The sequence below is a fragment of the Thalassophryne amazonica genome, chromosome 16, assembly GCF_902500255.1.
Source record: "Thalassophryne amazonica chromosome 16, fThaAma1.1, whole genome shotgun sequence".
In the NCBI taxonomy this organism is placed as follows: domain Eukaryota; kingdom Metazoa; phylum Chordata; class Actinopteri; order Batrachoidiformes; family Batrachoididae; genus Thalassophryne; species Thalassophryne amazonica.
In genome coordinates, this window is record NC_047118.1 from 68,164,654 (window position 1) to 68,175,224 (window position 10,571).

Below are 10,571 nucleotides of genomic sequence, written 5' to 3' on the forward strand. Positions count from 1 at the left end.
CCTAAATTTGGCGTCTAGCCAAAAAGGGCATTAGAAAACAAGCTGAAAAAGAAGAAAAACAAAGTGGAGAATGTTGAGAAATGGCCTATAATGAAAACCATTATATGACTGACTAAGGCAAATGACTTAAGGACGGACATGAAGGGAAACCATTTATTGTGTTTATCATTTAACTAGACATAGCTGCACTAACCTTAGAATAGTTTCTTGATTGGTCGACTAAATAGTGGTAACGTAGGCGTTATTTGATGCATTTAAGTAATACATGTGTGACTCTTTAACAAAATAATATGTAGAACCAAGTATAATGGGTTGGAGCCTCTGGTCGAGTGAGACAATAGATGCCAGAAGATGATTGGTTGCACTGATGTCAATGTAAAGCCTTTACTTTGCCATGATTAAGAGGTTGCTGTAACTTGTTTTATGTGGCCATTTTAAGTGCCTTGAATTACACTAAAACTCAATGTTTGAATGTCACCTTGTGTTGATATAATCCAGCTAATTGCTCACCTTGTGCCTTAGTATGTAGGTTCACCTGCACTGCAATATATTTACCGTGTGAAGTATCACTGATATTCATATCCGCACCAGAGTTATCAGTAAGTCGAGTGCTGTGTTTTTCTTTTTTATTGCAATGCACAAATGAGGATGTCTTGTCAGTAAACAACCCAAGAGTATAGTTGATGTAATGGGACTCTTTCGAGTCCCAGAGGAGGGACTGTAGAAGAATTTTTAGGTCCATATTTGAACTGTGATGAACTATCAAGTGTCCTGATCCGAACTGTATGTCCTCTGGTTGAACTAGCAGGTGTTCAACCCAAAAAAAGGGCTCTATTAGTCATTTAGTCTGTCAGGGGCTTTCCAAGGCCTTTTAGGTGCTTTCCCGCAGGCCGCGTGCAGGGGCCTCAGGCCAGCTGCACGTGTGGCTGAGGCCACGTGCGGAGGGGGCCTCAGGCCAGCTGCACCTGTGGCTGAAGGTCTTTTAAAAAAATCAGTTGTAAATCCTTCATGTTTTAATGGGAGCGTTTGTCACATTGAAATAATGGCCTAACACCTGCTTAGGGTTCACTAGAGGACGCTTCCAATAGAAAACCATGTCTTGGGAATGAAATAAATAAAAAAGTCGAAGGAGGAGCGATGCCCGCGGGTCTCCAATAAATAGACGAGCGCGGTTGTCATATTCAGTCTCTCTAGAGGACTCAGTTTGTCTAAGCTTTGTGTCGAAGGCTTAAATAAACTTAAAAACTCTGTGCATTTTATCTTGCTTAAGGATGAATTATTCTAAAGTGTTGTGTCATTTTCTAGCATATCACTTGCAATTAGTTTGTGTTATCTAAAAGACGACATCCTGAGAAGACTAAAGACGAGCCGCGACATCTTGTCCATTCTTGTCACTCCCAAAGAGAATCTCAACATCTTCAGCTCTGCCACCTCCAGCTCTGCCTCCTGTCTTTTTGTTAGTGCCACCGTCTCTAAGCCGTACAATATAGCTGGTCTCACTACTGTCTTGTAAACTTTCCCCATCACTCTTGCTGATATTCTTCGGTCACAAATCACTCCTGCCACCTTTCTCCACCCACTCCACCCTGCCTGCACTCTCTTCTTCACCTCTTCACTACACTCTCCATTACTTTGAACAGCTGACCCCAAATATTTAAACTCATCTACTTTCACCACTTCTACTCCTTGTAACTGCCCTCCCACTCACACACATGTACTCAGTCTTGCTTCTACTGACTTTCATTCCCCTTCTCTCCAAAGCATATCTCCATCTCTCCAGACTAGACTCAACTTGCTCTCTACTCTCACTACAGATCACAATGTCATCTACAAACATCATAGTCCATGGGGACTCCTGTCTGATCTCATCCGTCAACCTGTCCATCACCACTGCAAACAAGAAAGGACTCAGAGCTGATCCTTGGTGTAATCCCACCTCCACCTTGAATGAGTCTGTCATTCTGACTGCGCATCTCACTGCTGTTACACTATTCTTATACATGTCCTGCACTACCCTAACGTACTTCTCTGCCACTCCAGACTTCCTCATACAATGCCACAACTCTTCTCTTGGCACACTGTCATAAGCTTTTTCTAAGTCCACAAACACACAATGTAACTATTTCTGGCCTTTTCTGTACTTCTCCAGCAGTATTCTCAGAGCAAACATTGCATCTGTAGTGCTCTTTCTCAGCATGAAACCATATTGCTGCTCACAGTTCTTCACCTCTTTTCTAAGCCTAACTTCTACTACTCTTTCCCATAACTTCATGCTGTGGCTGATCAACTTTATGCCTCTGTAGTTACTGCAGCTCTGCACATCACCCTTGTTCTTGAAAATAGGAACCAGCACACTTCGTCTCCACTCCTCAGGCATCCTCTGACTTTCCAAGATTTTATTAAACAATTTGGTTAGAAACTCTACTGCCATCTCTCCCATCTCTCCTAGACATTTCCATGCCTCCATTGGAATGTCATCTGGACCAACTGCCTTTCCACTCTTCATCCTCTTCATAGCAGCCCTCACTTCTTCCTTACTAATCTCTTGTACTTCCTGGTTTAGTCTCACCACATCATCCAGCCTTTTTTCTCACTCATTTTGTTGAAGTGTACCTATGATGAAAATTACTCTCTCATCTTTCTAAGTAGGAGAACTTGCACAATCAGGGACTGACTAAATACTTTTTGGCCCCACTGTATTTAGCACTAATTATTGGAACATAAAATTGGTTTGGTAAGCTCATTGACCCTTGACCTCCTTACACAGGTGAATCCAATCATGAGAAAGAGTATTTAAGGTTGCCATTTGTAAATGTTTCCCCTCTTTGCATCTCTTCTAATGAGTGGCAACATAGGAGCCTCTAAACAACTCTCCAATGACCTGAAAAGAAAAATTGTTCAAATCCTGATTTAGGGGAAGGATACAAAAAGCTATCTCAGAGATTTCAGCTGTCAGTTTCCACTGTGAGGAGAATAGTGAGGAAATGGAAGACCACAGTCACAGTACTAGTTAAGGCCCAAAGTGGCAGGCCAAGAAATATCTCAGATAAGCTGAAGCAAAGGATGGTGAGAACAGTCATAGTCAACCCACAGACCTGCTCCAAAAACCTACAACATGATCTTGCTGCAGACAGTGTCTCTGTGCATTGTTCAACTATACAGCACACTTTGGACAAAGAGATGCTGTATGATGCTGTAATACAGAGGAAGCCTTTTCTGCATACACGCCACAAACAGAGTCACTTGAAGTATGCTAAAGCACATTTAGACAAGTCAGCTTCATTTTGGAATAAGGTGCTGTGGACTGATGAAACTAAAATTGAGTTATTTGGACATAACAAGGGGCAGTATGTATGGCTGAAAAAGAACACAGCATTCCAAGAAAAATGCTTGCTACCTACAGTAAAATTTGGAGGTGGTACCATCATGCTGTGTGGCTGTATGGCCAGTGCAGGTACTGGGAATCTTGTTAAAGTTGAGGGTCTCATGGATTCCAGTCAATATCAGCAGATTCTTGAGAACAATATTCAAGAATCAGTGGCAAAGTTGAAGTTGCGCCGGGGCTGGATCTTTCAACAAAACAACGACCCTCACTGCTCAAAATGGCATTCATGCAAAGGAACAAGTACAACATTCTGGAATGGCCATCTCAGTCCCCAGACCTGAATATTATGGAAAATCTGTGGTGTTAAGCGTGTTGTCCATGCTCAGAAACCAACAAACCTGAGATGTTTTATATAGAAGAATGGTCCAAAATACCTTCAACCAGAATCCATACTCTCATTGGAAGCTATAGGAAGTGTTAAGAGGTTGTTATTTCTGCTAGCTGATGCGTTCACTGCACGTCCCTAATTTCAAAGCATCACCATTTCTGGCCTCATTTCTGCTTAAAACAGCCTCCTTCCTGCTTAAAACTGACTTTAGAATGATTTAAGAGGTTTTACCTTGTCATCTGATGGTTAATAATCCCATTAATCCATGTGATCACTTTGGGTGAAGAGTCTGTCCAGGGTTGCCAACTTTGTTCATTGTAGCCCAAAACACTGTCATCATTGCCCTGCACTTAGTCGACTCCAAGCCTGGGTGACCTCTGTGCAGGATATCGATGTATTCTAGCTGCAGGGAGTGGGGAATGACAGCTCTGTGACCCTTAACAACAATGCCACCCTCCGCTGCCAGCTCGTCTCTACACTGGAAGAAAGGACGGATAGGGAGGGGAAGCTGGTGCTCTTTGTCAGGCCAACCATGTTCAATGACCGTGCTGAGGGTCGAAACCCAGTCTGTAGGCTCTGACACCGTGGTTATGACGCCTTTGTGTGTCATACTATCAAGCTGTGCTTTGACTCATGCTTGCATCGCCAAGGGCATGCAGTGTGCCGGGCAGACAACAAGCTGTGCAGCTGGATGTAGGGTCATGGAATACGTGGAGTTCTCCAAGTTCGTTACTGAACACATCTTTATACTGGTCAAAGGTGTTTTTGGTGAAGTCAATATTGGTTTCTGTGCTGATCTGGTGAACGTGTGGGCTCAATGTGACAAGTCCCAGGTGCATACATGCACAAAATCCCAGCAGCGGTACCACAACACCCTCCACCAAAAAAAAGAAAGCATGTGTTGCTGTCCATCGAGACAACAAGGCAGCATGACTAACCCAGCAGTCTGTATTCTGCTGCCTCTGTAGGCCACTAGGTTGGTGGTTTTGCTGCATTTCACTCTTTGTCCCTTTGAGAGTTGTTTGAAGGTGTCTTTTGATATGACATTGCATTTTGCTCCTGTGTCTACTTTCATCTCAACTGGTTTGTTGTGTACTAGCAATGTAACAAATCCTTCATCTCGTTCCTCCGCCCGAGGATTGACAATGTCCACACACACATCAATTAACTCCACGCCGTCCGCATAGAAAGTGTCATCAGCTGCACTGTATTCTGGCTCTTCTATCTCTAACTGGTGCACCGGTTGCCTGTATTGGTTTCTCATTACACGTGTATTCAATTCATGAGCTTGACCATGTGGGGTGGATTTGCACATTTGCCGCAACTCAAAATAGTCTTGCGGTGTGTTTACTTGCTTGGGGTCTGTGTATTGTCTTGTTATAATCCTGATAAGAGCCTGGTTGTACTGCATCAACAGTAGTGGCAGTGGTCTGATGTTTGGCTAGGGCCTTTGTGTTTTCCTCAGTCATCTCATATATTCGGCAAGTTGATACAGCTTTAGCTAAGGTTAAGTCACTGTCTCGTAGCAGACCCTTCCTTATACTGTCATTACTGGTCCCACACACTATCCTGTCACAAACCAGTTCATGTGTCATGTCTCCAAAATGACAATTCTTTGCCTTAATCGTCAAGTCACTGATGAAAAATTCTATTGTCTCACCTTGCTTCTGGTTTTGTGAGTGGAATTTGTGTCTCTCCACGGTTTTATTGTGTTGAGGGTTGTATAGAAGTAATTATTGTATGGCTTTTGCCTTACAATATAAAGCGCCTTGGGGCGACTGTTTGTTGTGATTTGGCGCTATATAAATAAAATTGATTTGATTTTTGATTTGATTTGATATTTCACGGAACTTCCTTTTCAAGCACTCTGGGTCCTCTCTGGACTCAGAGTGTTCATTTTGAAATGGATGCCTGCAACACGTTTCAAAAAAGTTGTTACAGTGGTATGTTTACCACTGTGTTGCATCACCTTTCCTTCTAACAACACTCAGTAAACGTTTCGGAACTGAGGACACTAATTGTTGAAGCTTTGTAGATGGAATTCTTTCCCATTCTTGCTCAATATATGACTTCAGTTCTTCAACAGTCCGGGGTCTCTGTTGTCATATTTTGTGCTTCATAATGCGCCACACATTTTCAATGGGCGACAGGTCTGGACTGCAGGCAGGCCAGTCTAGTACCTGCACTCTTTTACTATGAAGCCACGTTGTTGTAACACGTGTAGAATGTGGCTTGGCATTGTCTTGCTGAAATAAGCAGGTACATCCCTGAAAAAGACGTTGCTTGGATGGCAGCATTTGTTGCTCCAAAACCTGGATGTACCCTTCAGCATTGATGGTGCCATCACAGATATGTAAGTTGTCCATGCCATGAGCACTAACACACCCCCATACCATCACAGATGCTTGGTTATGATTGTTACCAGCGCAAAGCTGGTAACAATCTGGATGGTGTTTTTCTTCTTTTGTCCAGAGGACACAATGTACATGATTTCCAAAAACCATTTGAAATGTGGACTCATAAGACCACAGCACACTTTTCGACTTTGCGTCTGTAAATTTCAAATGAGCTCAGGCCCAGAGAAGGTGGTGGCATTTCTGGATGTTGTTCATGTGTGGATTTTGCTTTGCATGGTAGAGTTTTAGCTTGCACTTGTAGATGTAGGGACAGCTTTGCATGGTAGAGTTTTAACTTGCACTTGTAGATGTAGCGACAAACTGTGTTAACTGACACTGGTTTTCTGAAGTGTTCCTGAGCCCATGTGGTAGGATCCTTTACACAATGAAGTCAGTTTTTAATGCAGTGCTGCCTGAAGGATCGAAGGTCACGGGCATTCATTATTGGTTTTCGGGCTTGCCACTTGGGTGTAGAAAGTTCCCCAGATTCTCTGAATCTTCCGATTATATTATGGACTGTAGATGATGGAATCCCTGAATTTCTTGCAATTGAACGTTGAAAAACATTGTTCTTGAACTGTTGGGCTATTTTTTCACACAGTTGTTTACAAAGTGGTGATCCTCGCCCCATCTTTGCTTGTGAATGGCTAAGCCTTTTGGGGATGCTCCTTTTATACCCAATCATGACACTCACCTGTTTTCAATTAGATGTTCAGTGAGCATTCATCAACTTTCCCAATCTTTTGTTGCCCCATCCCAGCTTTTTTGAAATGTGTTGCAGGCATCCATTTCAAAATGAGCAAATATTTGCACAAAAACAAAAAAGTCTATCAGTTTGAACATTAAAAATGGTGAAAATGGTTGGGATTGGCTGGGAATGGAAACACTTACATTCTGGATCTGGATGAGGCAGTGTGGTGGAGAAGATTCCTGATTTAAGACCACTCATGCCTATTCTCCAAGTAATGTGGAGTTGCATTTAAAAAGGCATCCCGTGTAAACTTGTTCTACATTAACATGTGTATCCAGACTGGATCTGTTGTAGCAGCTGTGACCAAGACAGAAGCCAAAAGAAATTCCTCACATTGTGGAGCTGGACATACGAAGAGAAACCAGAAAGCTGTGGTTATGACACTTTGCACAGAGTAGTGTTCTTATTAGAAACCATTAACACCAGTTCCTGTATACTTCAGTGATTCTGGACTTGTCAGGAACAGAAAACGAGTTGTCTTTGAGACATTCTCATCAGTTGTTTTTGGTTTATGAACGTGCTCGATGTTAGGCAGCGTGTTTAGCAACTTGTTGAGCCACAGGTACAAAATGTTGTCTTTGGACGATTCCTGATCTGACACACATGTTCCTGGCAGTGATGCACTTCCCCTGTTGTCACCTCCATAACTGATCTACCAGGCTACATAAACAAGATATATCGGGGAGTGACGCAGCCGCCATGCAGGGAACAGTACACCACTACTGCAGCCACTACTACCGCTACAACTACTCCTGGTGCTGATGATAAAGTAAGTCCCTTCGGCTGCTCCCTTGTTTGCACTTGGGGTCACCACAGCAAATCCAAGGTGGATCTGCATGTTGATTTGGCACAGGTTTTACGCCGGATGCCCTTCCTGACGCAACTCCACATTACATGGAGAAATGTGGCAGGGGTGGGATTTGAACCCAGAACCTTCCGAACTGAAACCAAGCGCATTAACCACTTGGCCACCACCCCCACTCCTGGTGCTGATGATATTAATGGAAATATAATGAAAGGCACCAGAGGGCTGATGTTTACCCTGAACTTGCTACACACCATGATATAAATATACAAGTAAATATACATATCTCCTTAACGGTGTCTTTGACTATGTGTGACTTCATTATATGACTTCTGTTTAACTTCATTGTGAAGTCATTCAGGCCAGTCAATCACAAATATGTTTGCTGCTCAAAACATGTTTTAGGTAATCTGTCTAGACGTCTTGGGTGTTGAGATTTCCAAAAAAAAAAAAAGTTGTTTTTTCAAACAGTGTTGTCCTTTACCTTTGACCAAACTTCTCCAAACTCTAATCACCTCTAGATAACTATCCAAGTAATATTTTCACCAAGTTTTAAGGAAATCCATCTAGCTGTTGTTATCTTGTACACATACACGCACGCACGCACACACACACACACACACACACACACACACACACACACACACACACACACACACACACACACACACACACACACACACACACACACACACACACACACACACGTGCAGCATCATAGTGAGTTGGTTTGGTGTGGCTCTGGAAACAGTTCTAGGCTTTGGCAGACACCTAGACATGCACCCTGCAAAATATAGGAAGCAAATAAGACATTCAATAAATGAACCTATTTCATCAGTTTAACACGATTACTCAAAAATGGTAAATGCTCTCCTTTTGTATGTCTCCCAATTAAGAAGACATATAATAAGGAAAAACTGATTAACTTTGGTTAACTTTGATGCAGCAGAGCAATGCAAAATCATCGCTCATATGCTTGCCTGTCACCTACTGGGCATGTCTGGGATTGTTTTGGAGCATAATTAATCACACTCGGAAATAAGAAGCATTCATCCATCCATCATTCCATCCAATTGATAAAAGTTTCCCAACTCCAAAAATTAGTCAATTTTTGGGGGGCCTCGCTGATATATTAATTTTCATGTACTGTGTTGGACTTTTTTGATAAAAAAAAACTGACATGAACTAAAATTCTTAGAGATAAATGTCCACAGCAAAACAGTGAATGTGGCAGAATGATCATGTGGCACGCGTGGTGTGAAAGGTCCTTCAGTTTGCAAGTCATAAACACAGGAAGGCGCTTTTTTCAGCAACTGTTTGGAGTGAAACCGGGCGGAGCTAAAGCGGTCAGGCAGAGCTGAAGTGGCCAGCTCGGCCAGAGACCCACAGACCTGGTTAGAGAGAGAAACAGCAGCCTGTTTAATCGAGCAGACACACTCTATCCGAAATTTTTCACTTTTGAATATATACACACACCCAGTTTGAGCAACAGAGCTTCTGCAAATTTATCTCAGGTGTGTAAGTAATCTGAAAATAAAATGTGACTTTAGTGCACTACTTAACTCTTATACCCCCGTCACACACAGCCAGAATCACGCAGAATGGCATCAGAATGACAAATCGGCGCACATCTGAAAAGTGTTGTATGACAGTTCCAAAACGTTTTGACAGCCATCTGCGGAAGTCCACACAGTTGGTCAAAATCGGCCGGTGACCCCAAGTGTGATGCACATGTTCAAAACCCTCTGGGCGCCGTTGTGATGGGACACCTATCCGATGGCGATCCATGTGCAATCTGAGGACCATCTGACTGCAATTTACATATTCCAATGGTGGCAAAACAGCCCTTACCAAAAAATAGTACCTATAAGTATATAAAAAGTAAACTAGAAGTATACTTGAAACATACTTGCATATACTACTTTTTGGTAAGGGAGGATCCAAAATGATTTGAGTGCATACGAGGGTCCTATTTTAATTTTTTTTTTTAACTATCTAGGTATCAGACCGTAAAGAAAATAGCACAGCACTGTTTCGTGTTTCTTTATATTTTAAGAAATGTATTTCTTCACTTGTCCCACATCAGGAACATTTCAACATTTGCTGTGCAGAGAGCCTTGTGAATACAGATGCACTTCAGAACTTCCAGTGATGGAGCTGAACACCAAAACCTGAAGCTCAAAAGGAAGAAGAGAACATCTCTGCTCATCAAAAAGTGAGGAAAGTGTCTACAAAACCTCCGCCAAGAGGTTGAAACTGCAGAGGAGACCTTCATCTGGTTAAATGTCCTGAGGTTCCAGCTCACACATAGTCAATGAGGTCGCAATTAAATGTTGAAATTACTAAATTAAAAAACAATTTCATAAATGAGTTTTATGTCACACTGAGAAATCCTAAATAACAGACACACTGCAGCCATTGTTACATCATTTTCTGTTGTGTTTATAATAAATATTTCTATTTATTTACAGTGTCTTTTTTCCTGGTTGCAGATATGAATGAATGAATCTACCAGACTTAAAATGTACATATTACTTTTCATACTATTTTATTTGTGTAATTCATTATCATGTTAATCAAGCAATCATCTCATCTGAAGCAACAATGGTTATAATAAAGAATCTTTATTTTTTACTTCAAACTATTCTTCAAACTATTTTAATTACAAGTGCTCTAATGTAAGAAACGTTTTAGAGCCTCAAAATGTACAGTAATAAGAAATGAATGTTAAAAAAAAATACAAAAAATTAACGCAGTGCTAAAATACCCTCAGCCGTATGAGCCTTGTGTTCTTTATAATTGGCAGTTGTTTAATTAATTATTAAGATCCTGCTGTCTTACATACAATTTGTACATGTTCAATAAAGCCCCTCTATTAATCAGTCAATCAAAAACAATATTTCCGT

General features: G+C 41.7%; 1 long non-coding RNA gene across 1 annotated transcript in view; it reads left to right on the forward strand.

Moving 5' to 3' along the window:
• The window catches only part of LOC117527861, a 16,956-nt gene extending 6,832 nt beyond the window's left edge, over nucleotides 1–10,124 (forward strand). The window contains exon 3 of the long non-coding RNA XR_004565624.1: nucleotides 9,966–10,124. This is a non-coding gene — a long non-coding RNA (uncharacterized LOC117527861). The remainder of the gene's footprint in view (nucleotides 1–9,965) is intronic.
• The last annotated feature ends 447 nt before the right edge of the window (nucleotides 10,125–10,571 follow it).